This window comes from Mesocricetus auratus, unplaced genomic scaffold (assembly GCF_017639785.1).
Source record: "Mesocricetus auratus isolate SY011 unplaced genomic scaffold, BCM_Maur_2.0 Super-Scaffold_100029, whole genome shotgun sequence".
Lineage (NCBI taxonomy): Eukaryota > Metazoa > Chordata > Mammalia > Rodentia > Cricetidae > Mesocricetus > Mesocricetus auratus.
Window position 1 is genome coordinate 1,198,209 of NW_024429210.1, and position 13,716 is coordinate 1,211,924.

The window sequence follows — 13,716 nt, forward strand, 5'->3', positions numbered from 1 at the left end:
TACAGTGACCCCTTATAACTACACTGGTGTCCAATAGGAAATGTCTGAAAAAAAACTGTATTTTACTATATCAAAATACTCTGGCCAGCTCAGATGAAAGCAGAAATGGGTATCTGAGAAACCATGAACTGCAACCCCGTGGTACATAGAGAATTTAATTTCTATTAAAACTGGGCCGTTTTGCCCCAGCCTCACCATCACCAGTCTCTCATTGCTGAGAGCACAGCAAGATGAGAGACACACGGTATGATCCTGCGCTAAAAACATTTTATAGCTTTGGGTAGAAGACCTGCATATTCACAGGTAAATGGAGCCCTTCTTCAAAAAGCAGTAAGAATTTCAAATCAACAGAGCATCAAACAAGCTTGAGTGTTTGCAAGCGAGAGACCTTTTGTAATCACCCACATCACATGCTCAGAAAGCTGGCGCTGGCCATAGGATGACCCTGACTTTAAAGAATTGGTACCTTAAGATTTTTCTGTCCTCAGTTTTATGGCCAAGAGGTACTCTGAAAGGCAGTGAGAGGGAAAAGGACAGATGGGGACACAAAATGAGCCCGTATACACCCACACCGTACTCACCAGTGAAGTTCCTGAGGCTGCAAATCCATCTTACAGGCCTCTGCTTCACTCCTGATCCTTCAGAGCTATTCCTGAAACTGATTTGCCTCTGTGCCCTGGACTCCATAGCCTTAGGGGCCTGCTCCCAGGATGACTCTACTGTGAAGCAGATGTGTCTCTGAGCACTTGCACAGTGTGGAAATATTCTCACTTCTTCAACAATGGAGCTAGGGAAGGTTGTGTGCTGTTCTCGGGATGAGCACAGGGTGTGTCAGAGTTACCCTGCACATACCCAGAAGGGCACAATCTATTGGAGAAAGTACTCAAAAAGAAGCCCCCCTTCTATCTATCCCTACTTCCCTTTTCATCTGAATTGAACCTTTTCTTGGCGGGTGTGGTGGCTCATGCCCATAATCCCTGCACTTGAGAGACCGAGACAGGAGAAGCACAAGCTTGAGGCTAGCCTGGGCTACATAGTGGATTTCGGGCCTGGGCTATAGAATGAGATCTTGCATACAAAACAACAACAACCATACACACACACACACACACACACACACACACACACACACACACACACACACGTACGTACGTTGCCGGGACAGCCAGCGCTACTTGGGGATATAGCTCAGTGTTTGCCTAGGAAAGTCCTAAATTCAATCTCCAGTACAAAAAAAGCGAAACAAAACAACAAAAAAAGATGAGGGATATGAGAAGTTTGGTTTGATCAAGGACATAAATCTTCATGTGGCACTAGACAGTGTTTTCTAATGGACTCCATGTTCCCAAAGATTGTGAATTATCTAAAATATTAACCTTCAGTTGGGGACAGTGGGGCACGCCTTTGTTCCCAGCATTCAGGAAGCTGAGACAGAGGCAGGCAGATCTCTGTGAGTTAGAGCCCAGCCTGGTCTATGTAGCAAGTTCCAGGCCAGCCAGGGCTACCTCATGAAATTCTGTTTAAACAAACAAACAAAATCCTCCAGAAATTAAGTCAAAAATTAACACTTTTTTTGCAATTTTTAAAATTTAAGTTAGAAACAAGCTTGTTTTACATGTCAATCCCAGTTCCCTCTCCCTACCCTCCTCCCCTGCCCCATATCGACCCCCATCCCATCCCCTTTTTAATAAAAGATAGTTTAGTATATTCTGAGTCCAATTAATTCTATTTCTCCATTCTACTAAAATGTAATACATGGGTAAGCACAAATACATATTGTGGTAGACCAAAACCACAGTTATGAAAAGATGCAGCAAGACTGAACATACTTCTGGTCATCCTACCATACCACCATCATTTTAATGACAGACTGTATATTTGTATATATACGGATATCATCATGATCTGAACATAATTTGAAGTTTCATTATCATGCTTTGATTACCTTGAAAACCTACTGTCTATATTGAAGACTGACAGAGAACGTCAACAAAAGTAGAGTAATTCCATTTCTTGCTCCTTGGAAGAACCTTGTCTCAGTGTGTACAGGTCTGCGGCTCACTCAGCAAATGGTAGTATCGAGTCCAATTCCTCCAGTGCTTGTATTCTCCGTAGAACTTTTTCCTTGACTCAGAGAACATCAAAATGTCCCCAATCTGAACTGAAGAAAAAGCCAATGCCAAGTGCTAATTCCACATCTTCTGAGTCTGCCGGTACTTGTCGAGGAACATCACCTAAACAGGAGCCTTTGTCCTGAAGCAGCAGCCACAACTAGCTCCAGCTCAAACCAGTCTGCGAGTAAAATGCGTAATCACGAAGAATGCTATGGAGTTGGCTATCCGTTTGTAGAATGAAAGGGCACGATCAAGTCCAGCAAACGTGGTCCGCGTTCACTTCAGCTATTTCCACAGCTCGTGCTTTCTGAGAAGCCTCTTTCATCTCACCCGTCTGCCCTGCATGCCACCCATCACTTCCTTCGTAGAAAAAAACTCATTTAGGGTTTCCGGTTGTTCTCATTCCTTACTGTTCTCTGGGGTGATGCTTCGGGCTCAATTGTTTTGTAAGCTGGAGCTTTTTCAAATAGAAGTTGGCGAGGGCTCCAAGATAGAGCAGGTATTTTCGGTGTGGTGCAAAGGGTTTCCAGGGTATAACGGAGGGAGATGGACGCTGGTTCCCTTGAGGTAAAAGTTTACCCAATGCACACACTTCACATCTAAGCTCCTGAGAAAGGAACCTCCCTTAGTTTCCTCCCTGGCCCTCCTGGGAGCGATGCTTGGCACACGACAGCAGTTTTGCCAATTATCTGTCTCATGGAAGAAAAGCAATTGTAACCACTTTTGCACCAAACCTTTCCACACTATGCGGTACCACTGGCAGTTTCATCATGAAGTGAAAGGAAGACCCGTGAAAATGCCATTTGCCCCTCACTGATGCTGTTGGTAGTTTGAACAATACTTATTCTCGGTGCAGAGCCCCCCCAAGCAGTTCTTGTGTTCCAAGATGACTCTGGTTGAAAACCTGAGTACTGATTTGCTTAGAGATGTTTTGTGCTGGAAATACTGAAAAGTAAACATAGGCACACTAAAATTTTTGAAGAGGATTTGAGCAACTCCAGACCCTGAGCAGTTCGGCACTTCCCTGGGGGCGGGGCTGAGAGAGGTGGGCAAGACAAATGGAAGAGAGGATTTCAGTGGAAAGTTCCTACTAGCTGATAGCTGGTGGTTTCTGTGGTTACACTTAGGCTGCGTTGTGTACAGTGGCCTTTGATTTGCCAGTGAGGGACTCAGGAAACTGGCACACTCTCTGCCTAATGGCCTCCCAATTAATGTTTTCAAACAGAAGCAGGCAATGGAGAATTATGCAAATTCTTCTATTTTAAATGATAATTAAATAGTGTAATTGCTTGTTATATGTTTTTCTAAAAAATGAATAGTTTCAGGGGTGTTCCTCTGACTTCACATTAAACCAGCCTCTATGCTATTTTATTTATATGAAAATTTTTCTGGCAAAAACGTGCCCCTAATTTAGTGTCTGATACAGAGCAAATGCTCCCTAATTCTTATTTTTAAGAGTGAACTGAGCCGACACTAGACACTAACCCAACATGTGCCATTGGCAACCGACTTTCTCCTAACCTGTCTTTGACCTCATCCTGCAGCTCATGCCCTCTCCCTAGTGAGAGCAGAAAACATTTTTCCCTGCTACTTGAAAGGTGTTCCCAGCCGGGTGTGGTGATCCCAGGACTCTGAGTTTGAGGCCAGCCTCGGCTATAGTGATCAGGAGAGCCAGAGCTACACAGAGAAACCCTATCTTGAGAAACCAATAAATAAATAAATAAATAAATAAATAAATAAATAAATAAAGTGAGAGAGAGAGACGGAGAGAGAGAGGAAGAGAGGGAGGGAGGGAAGAAGGAAGGAAGGAAGGAAAAAGGAAGGAAGGAAGGAAGCTTCCATTTTCAACAATTGTTTGTAATGAATACCTGTATTTGTTCCTCCCTTGATCAAGGTGTTCGGGATTGTTTATTTATCCCTAGTCCTCCTGGATCTGGTTTCTGGTCATCTGGACTGGAGCCCCAGGACTGCCCACACACACATACTGGTTCTCACATGCAGAGCTCTGCATTCTTATACAACTGCAGGCTGTCTTTAGGCATTTCCTAGCACATGACCACTCAAGGTGAAATAATGAATGCATGAATAAGTGAGTGGACTCTGAAGGAATCTTGAGTTAAACCTTTATCCCTTCATCGTTCCTTCCTCCTTTATCATACTGCTCTTTTTATGTCACCTGGACGGGAGAGTGGAGGAGAGGAAGGCAGGGACAGAGAATTCGTGGTTGGGCAAAGGAGTAGGGTGTCACTGTCAACAGGCAGGTACCATTATTCTAATGAAATGACCCAATGTGGAAGGATATTAAGTGCTATTCCTTGTGTTATAAAATATTGTGGTTGTATATAAACAAGTTGAACGGAAGAACATAAAATAGCAATTCCACTATCATAAGCCATTTCTATTGACATGTTGGGTTTTTTCCTCATTCATAATAATCTAAGTTTAAAACATATGTTTAAAAACTATGTGCTAGTTTTTCAATGGAAAAATATGTGTTATCTCTTCTATTACACGTACACTCAGTTTTTCAATCACCTGACATTGTTCCAATTACATGTAAATCACCTAACTAGGTACACTGGATATGAAAGTTAAATTAGACATACCCCTTGCCTCAGTAACTTAGAGGTTAGAAGAAGAAGCAACACTGGAACCTAAATTTGTAAAAAACAAAAACAAAAAAACAAAGTAGCAAGTGGTTGAGGTCAGGAGAGATAGATAAACTGTTCTGGGGCAACAAAACATCCATATTGCCACTTTAAAAAAGTTGAGAAGACACTTTAGGATGTAGGCATAGGCAAGAACTTTCTGAAAATTACTCCACATATTTCAGAAACATTTCCAAGAACTGACCAATGGAGCTTCATGGGTTAAGAGGCTTCTGCTCAGTCCAGTGGAAAGACAGGGTATAGAATTGGTGATGGAGGTGTCTGCCATCTACACATCTGATGGGATTAATATCTGCAATCATAAAGAACTCCAAAAATTAAACACCAAAATACATGTATTAACAAATAGGAAAATGAACAGTTCTGAAAGGAAAATACAAATGACCAATAAACATTTGAAAAAGTTCCCTATCCTTAGCCACAGGGACAACACTGGTCCCATCTCACTCCCGTGCAATGGATAGTTAAGAAAGTAACAACAAACGCTGATGAGAATGGGCTGTGACACAGATGCACTGCTGGTGGGAATGTAAGCTGCGCACCTCTGCAGAAGTCAGTGTGGAGGTGTTACCAGATGATCCAGCTGTACCACTCCTGGAATCTGAGTGAGCATATCACAGAAATACTTACACATCCACGTTTACTGCCGCACTACTCACAACAGCTGAGACACGGAACTAGCCTAGATGCCGATCAATGCAGGAGTGAATAAAGAAAATGTAGTATATAGAGAGAAAGGTGTTTTATTCCACCACAAATAAGAATGAAATTAGGGCACTTGTGGGGAAATGGGTAGAACTGGAGATCATCATGTTAAGTGAAGTCACCCAGACACAGAAAGACAAATATTACATAGTCTCTCATCTACAGAATCTTGACTCAAATGTAAGTATATATATGAGATGCAAAAAGTAGGATGGGGCTATTGAGGGTGTTTTAGTCACTGCTGTACTGCTGAGAGAGACACCATGAACAAGGCAACATAAAAGAAAGCATTTAACTGATGGCTTGCTTAGCCTTTCAGAGGGTTTGTCTGTTATCGTCATGGCAGGGAGCCTGGCAGCAGACATGCAGACATGGTAACTGAGAGCTCACATCTTATCTACAAGCAGGAGCAGAGACAGAGACGGAGACAGAGACAGAGACAGAGACAGAGACAGAAAGACTGGGACTGGCATGGGCTTTTGAACCAAAAAGCCCACCACCAACGACACATCTCCTCCAATCCTAATCCTTCCTAAACAGTTCACTGACTGGGAACAAAGCATCCAAATGTATGAGCCTAAACAGCCATTCAAATAGCTACAAAGGGGGAAGAAGGAGTATAAAGTGGGGGGGTATGGCAGGGTTTTTTTCTTATTCAAAATCTACAATCAAGCACATATGTGCACATACATGACATGAAAGCAGAGGTGGGTCTACTAGGGGAAAGGGGCCCACCAAGGGGAGAATGAAGAAGAATGACAGCATGACTATTAGAAAAGTACAAATATATGCTTATCTGCATATGTAATGAAATGTCATACTGAAATCAATGATGTAGGTTAACTAAAAATCTAAGATGTTAAAATATTTTTTAAAAGTGGCAAGTGGGAAACATATGTCAACATGCTAAGTCATTAGTAACATAAGCACTGATGTCCAGTGGTTCATATCCATGCTTTCTACTGCATTTTCCCATTCCCTATTCCCAGTTTCTAGGCATTAGAAATGTTACTCATTAAACCAAGTCATTTAAAAACTTCCAAACATCTGTGGGATTTCCTGGCATATTTAAATGTTCTGTTGCTTTTGGATGCCAATTTCTTAACTCATAATATATTCATACACTTCTTGTGAGAGAAAGTAGTGTAGCAGATTTAAAGAATAGCTTTTTAAAATCGCAGTAGCAGCCCAAGTGCCTACGAATAGCTTTGTTTGGGGCTAGAAACTTTTCCTGTGTTGCCTTCCCACACTCTAAACACACTCAATTGCTCTCATATCTTCCTTTGGAAGTGCAAACATTTTTATTCTTCTGTGGAAGTGCATGAGGTTCTCCATAGTTTTCAAATGAAATGTCATTGTAGCCATTCTGTGCAGCTCTAAATTGGGCCAAATATGTTTGAACTGAGATTAAAGAAATGTTTCATGGTGTTTGCCATTTTTTAATGCTAAATGATAAAACTGCTGGTATGTGGCTCATAAATATTTTATTAGGCTTTATATGTGCATTAAGCTTGAGAGGTGTCTTATTTTCATGAATTTATTACAATAATTTAAATAGTAATAATAATAAAAATTTGGATTTAAATAATTCATTTCCCTGGGGAGCTCTGGTGCTCTGGTCCATCAGTCAGAGCTGGATGGCAGCACACCACATTCACCATCTTTCCATCCTTCCGATGTGTTGCTTTGGGATGTGTTTCTAGCCTTATGTCAATTACTAGGCTGGCTATTATCAGGCTTCACGTTTGCCTCCAAAATCATCTTTTGGGATAATTAATTCATGAGACAGGATGGTATTATACAATAGAAGCCATGTGTTTCACAGTCCTGCCTCCAGCAGACACGGATTAAGTCCTGAGTGTGGCTTCCTTTCCCATTAGATACTTAGGAATCCATCAAACCAAGAGTTATTACCAAGAATTTCAAAGAAGTATTTTTCTACAATTAGCCATTATCCTTACTTCTAACAACTAAATACCTCATGTCCCTTATGAACATACTGTTTACATGTTGGGAAAGAACAGTGCCCTAAAAGTGTCCTCCTCAGGGGTTAAATGGTTGGTTCATCTTTCTTTGCTGAAAGTGGAGGTACTTAGGATTCATCAGATGACTTAAGGAAGGGTGTGTGTGTGTGTGTGTGTGTGTGTGTGTGTGTGTGTGTGTGTGTGTGTGTGTGTGTGATTCCCTAGGACCCAGGTGAAAAGAATAAAAGACACACAGGTTGTCACTGGTCTGTCCAGAGTTTTGCACATGCCCTCTGTCCTTCTGGGAGGGTGTTATCAGCCTGGGCCTCAGAATAACTTTGTTTTTAAGATCTAACCCATCCCCCATGCCTCCCTGCCTCTGAGTTTTCTTTGGGAGTCCAGTGCAATTCACAGCTACTTCTCTACTCTTCCTTTTTAAACTTGATCCTTAAAAAAAGGGGCCTGTTTTGCCTGATTATTTGTAAAGAATTCCTTCTGAAATCATTTCCTAAAGGCTTGGGAAGCCCTATCCAATGCTTCATCAGGGTTTTTTTTTTGCTATTATTAATATTACAACCAGTAACTCACAACTATCACTTCTGTTTTAGAAGGAAGCTATTCAAATAGAGAGATAGGGACTATCCTCCCTCTAATAACATTTTAGTTACTGTTACTGCCACACACCTGCAAGATGGTGAATTACTGTAACTCAGCTCTGCCCGTTGCCCAGGTTCTCACAAGCTCTACTGTTGTGTTTTTTATGAGTTTGTCTTTGAAACCAATATGTAATTTCTGGCTAATCCAGGGAATTCCCAAACCACGGGATATTTTAGGATGTACCAAAGCCTTGCAGTCTATAAGAAGTTTCATTTGGCATATCTTGTGCGTGCTGTATTCTGCCTGTCTGAGACAGGCACATGGATGGAAGAGGCAGTATCCAGTAGCTAGTTCATGTGTTCACTGGGCAGTTTACTTCTTCAGATTAGCGAAGCTTGGCTACTGGGAAGTGGACAGGAGAGGGATTGGATATATCATTCGTCAAACAAAACCTAAATGTTAGGCATCTTAAAAAATAGTCTCTAAAGTTCAAACAATCCAATCATGTTCTCCCCACCCCAAGGTTTTACAGACAACTAAACTGAAGTTCAAATTTTAAAAATTATATTTTGCTTATTAAATATGAAAACATTGCTCAAACCCAGGTACTAATTTCAAAGCCCCAAGTCTCAATTGCCTTCATAATTCATCATCCTTGAAGTTTCTCAGTTGCTTTTTAAACTTTTAGCTGTGTACCATGTGTCTTCAAAGGCAACGTCTCTCAGCAAAGCCTTGTCTACCGCACTAACTGTAGTTCACCTTTTTTATGGGGGTTCTTTTTTAATTTAATATTAGAAATACTTGGTCGTCGACTTGGGCATTTTTAGACTCTAGGGATTGGATCACAATAGCAGAATGTTTATATCCTTTGCTTTAAGGCATTGTTTCCTGTTCTGTAATCACATCAAATAACATCTGCCCAGTGCATATGCCATTGGGTCATCTTGCACAAATCCACCAGGAGAGTTCATTTAAAAAGCAAAAGGCACACTATTTGATGGCTAAAATGGAAGCAACAGATGATAACAAACACTAGCAAAGCAGTGCAGCAATGAAAACATACACTCAGGACTAGTGGGATGGCAAAGCAGTACAGCCATTTTGGAAAACAGTTTGGCAGTTTCTTACAAAGTCAAACATAATCTTACCAAAGAACTTACAGTATTACTCAGATGGGTTTAAGATACTTTCACATAAAAATTTATAAGTGAAGCTGGCCTTAATGGTACACCCCTTTAATTCCAGCACTTGGGAGCAGAGGCAGGAGGATCTCTGTAAGTTTGTGACCACCCTGGTATACACAGTGAGTTCTGGGACAACAAGGGCTATATAGGGAGATAGAGAGACTCTGTCTCAAAGCAACCCCCCCCAAGAAAAACTACACATGAATGTTTATCCATATATATGCCACCAAAGCCAGGAAGAAACCAAAACACTTTTAAAATGGTGATTGGATAAATAAACTGTGGTGCAGTCACATAATGGAATATTATTCTGTGATAAAAAGATATATACTATTAACACACTCCAAAATATGTGAAGTATACAACCAGTACCACACAAATATAAAGTATCATCAAAAGAGACTACTATGAAAAATTATATGCCAAAAACTGTTTAGCATAGAAAAAATACATTCCTAGAAACCCATAACCTAGCAAGAATGAAGCAACAGAAAATCTGAACTTAGCAACGTGAGTAAGCAGACTGACTCAACAACCATCACAACAAACACCCTCCCATGCTCTCAGTGAGTATTCTAAGTCAAGGACACTCACCCTCTTGCAGCCCAATCTGATGGTGCCATCACTTTGTTTTTGAACAAAGTCCCTTTCTCCCACTTTGAAGAAGGAATCTTCCGATACTTTCCGGACAGATGACCTCCGTTGTGAAGTCTCCCAAATGCCTGGGGGATCTTACCAATACATTCCATAAAAACTGAAGCAAGAATACTTCTAAACTCATAAGGTTTGCATCACCAAATACCACAAAGACCAAGTTGCACAACTGTCACCCAAATGCAGAGGACCGTCCCATGCCAGCTACTTAGCTGTCAGTTTGTGAGCTCCCACAAGCTCAGGTCAGCTGTCTTTGTGGGACCCATGATTTTGGGACCACAGCAACTTTTATAAGGGAACATATTTAATTGAGGTGGCTTACAGTTTCAGAGGTTTAGTCCATTATCATCATGGTGGGACATGGTGCTGGAGAAGGAGCTAAGAGTTAATTCATCTTGATTCACAGCAACAGGAAGTGGTCTGTGTCATTGGACATAGCTTGAGCATAGGAGACCTCAAAACCCAACCCCACAGTGATACACTTCCTCCAACAAAGCAGCACCTCCTAATTGTAGTGCCACTCCCTATGAGCTTATAGGGACCAAGTACATTCAAACTATCATACTACCCAAAGTATAGTATCAATTTAAATGAACTTATACCAAAATCCCAATAGCATTTTTTACAGAAATAGATAAAAACATTGAAAATGTGTAGGGCACCACGAAAATCCCCCAAATAGTCCTGAGGAAAAAAAACAAAGCTAGAAGCATCTTACTTGAGGATTTCAAATTGTGTTAAAAAGCAACAGTAATCAAAACTATTTGACTGGCATAAAACAGACATGTAGACTACTGAACACAACAGAAAAAGCTCAGAGGTGAATGCGTGTATACATGGACAACTCATATCTGCCTGAAACTCCAGTTCCAGGAGATCAGATGCCTTCTTCTGGCCACCATGGATACCAAGCACATATGTGGTGACTTAACACACATACAGGCAAAACACCCATACACATAAAACAATGATAATAAAGATGAAAATAACTTTCTAAAATATCTGTACAGTGGCAGACTGAGGTAGAATGCGCATTCTTGTCAGCCTCACACTGGGGAATAGAAGTTCAAGGCCATCCTCAGCTGCCTAGCGACTCTGAGGCCAACAGAGGCTAAATGAGATCATCTTTTAAAACATAAAACAGAAGAGAGAGGTGGGAGCCCAAGTATTACCACAGCCACGGTTTTACATCTAGACTTCTTGTTTTGAATTTTGTAGTCAGCGTTCATGTATCTTTGATAAGTAAATTAAATACAGTAAGATGATAAATTATTTAAATCCTTAGGTGGGTTGTACTGAGGGGATGAGGTTTGTTTTGTTTCAACCTTCTATTTCTTAGGACACAGTGAAAGCAGAGATTCCCGGAACTCAAGTCACGTCATCATAAGTCATGTACGTGAAGTATGCAGTCCCACGTGATTGGCACACTTGGAGGACCCCATCCGATGGTAAAAGGGAGTGGCCTGTAACAGGTGCTTCTCTTAGAGCCACAAAAGCGTTAGGTGGATCTTCAATAATTTTCAGTTACAAAAGCAGCATATGATTACTGTGGGAAATTGGGCAGAAGCAAATGCAGAATGAGGAGTCAAGAAAAGAGGACTGAGAGGGAAAGGAGGGAGAAAACACCATCAGCTCCGGCTCTGAGACAGCAAAATGTCAGCGCTGAAGAGAATGCCCAAGACTGTCGCGACACACTGTTGCCACCTGCCTTTCCCACTTCCCGTTTTCCATCCTACTGCAGCAGGCGGTGTAAAAAGGGAGGGGGTGGTAGAAGTTGTGTCCAAGAGTCCAGGTTCTGGAACCAGACTGCCTGGTTCATACCCTACTTCAGCTTCTCACTAAGCTTCTCAACCCTCAAGCCCGTTACTGCAATTTCCTATCTATAAAAATAGGGAGATAAGAATAAAAAAAGGACTTATTATAGTGACTGGCCCAAAGTAAAATCTGCATCAGGGGTCAGTATACTTTTTCTGTAGAGTCGAATAATAAATATCTAGGTCTTGTCATCACTGTTCAATATTTCTGTTGGGATACCAAAAAAGCCATGAAAATCAACATGCTGCCTTCCAGTAAAATTTTGTATAAAATTTGAATTTGAATTTCATAGAATTTTCACAAAGCATTAAATGTTTTCAGATCTTTTTTTCAACCTTTGAGAGACAACAACAAACTATACTAGCTTGTAGGCTGTAAAAAACAAAACAAAACAAAAACCAAAAACAAACGTGGGCTGGTCCTCTGGATCATGGTTGGCTACCCACTGCCCCGTGTATTCAGCAGGCATCACTGGGATGTCTGTGACGCCTTTCTGTACGATTACATGTATTTTCATGCTTGTGGGGTGTGCTCATTGGTGTGAATGCACAAACAAGGACTCGGGTTGATCTCAGGAATCTCTCTCAAGACTAACACACATTAGCCACTGAGTGGAGAGCACCTGCACGCACGCAGTGCATAGACCAACGCACACATGTGTGTGTGCACACACAAATAAAAATAATAAACAAATTTAAAAATACAGGTAGCAAATCCAGAGCTCCCCCATGTGGCTAGTCTCCCTAGATGCTTGCTCTGGGGATCCCCATCCCTGCCTTCTGATGGTGGAATTAGAGGGGGCACCCAGTCGGGACTTGCTTGCGTTCTAAGGGTCAGAACTTGGGCTGTCTCATTTGTGTAGCAGGTGCTTTATTGGCCATTCACCTGTAGCAGACTTTCTTGGACTGCCAGCCCCCAAATCATGACAAGGCTACTTATTATTAATTATGGATTCTTGGTCTTAGTTTGGGTTTGTTTCTAGCTAGCTTTCTTTAAAATTTAAATGAATTCATTTCTCTTAGTCTATGTGCTGCCCCAAGGCTTGTTTACCTCATCTACATACTGTCCATCCTGCCTTCCTGCTTCCTCCAAGCCTGGTTGGCTAGCCCCAGGCTGACTGGGTCCCAGATGGCTGGCTCCCCTTTTCTCTCTGCCTGCCAGCTCTGCCTATCCCTCCTCTGCCTAACTATTGGCCATTCAGCTTTTTATTAAACCAATCAGGTGCCTTAGGCAGGAAAGGTGAAACAGCAACACATATTCACATAATTATTCTGCAACACAAACAAATGCAACACATCTTTACATAGTTAAATGAATATTCTATTCCACATTTCCCTAGTCCTAGGAATTGAATTATTTTAATAGCCATGTAGAACAACACTCACTCTTCTGTGGTTAGAATGTAGGCTATTTCCAGTTCTCAAACGTATTTAACTGTAACAACCAAACTGGCAGAAAGAACATCTAGAAACTAACACTGGATAGGTAGCAGTGAGAACTAATTTCAGACAACTTAAAGGAAATTAAACCAGACAAAACATATTCATGCACACAGAATTTACATCAATACCATTCATTCTAAGACCTTTGCAGGTGTGCTGAAATTCAGTCCTCATCACAACCCTAGGTGGCTGGAGATGTGGTTCAGTTAGAAAAGTCCTTGCTGTATAAGCATGAGGACAGGAGTTTGAGCCCACAAAACCCATGTAAAAAAATTCGGGTGTCACCAGGTAGTGGTGGCACACACTTGTAATCGCAGCACCCAGGAGGCAGAGGCGGGCTTATCTCTGAGTTCGAGGCCAGCCTGGTGTATTGAGCAAGTTCCAGGACAGCCCGGGCTACACAAAGAAACCCTGTCTCACAAAAGGGGGGGGGGGAGAAAGAGGAAGGAAGAAAGGAAGGAGGGAGGGAGGGAGGAGAGGGAGGGAGGAAAGAATTAAGGAAGGAAAGATAAGGCAAAAACCGGGGCGGGGTGTGGTGGTACAGTTTGTAATCCCAGCACTGGGAGGCTGTG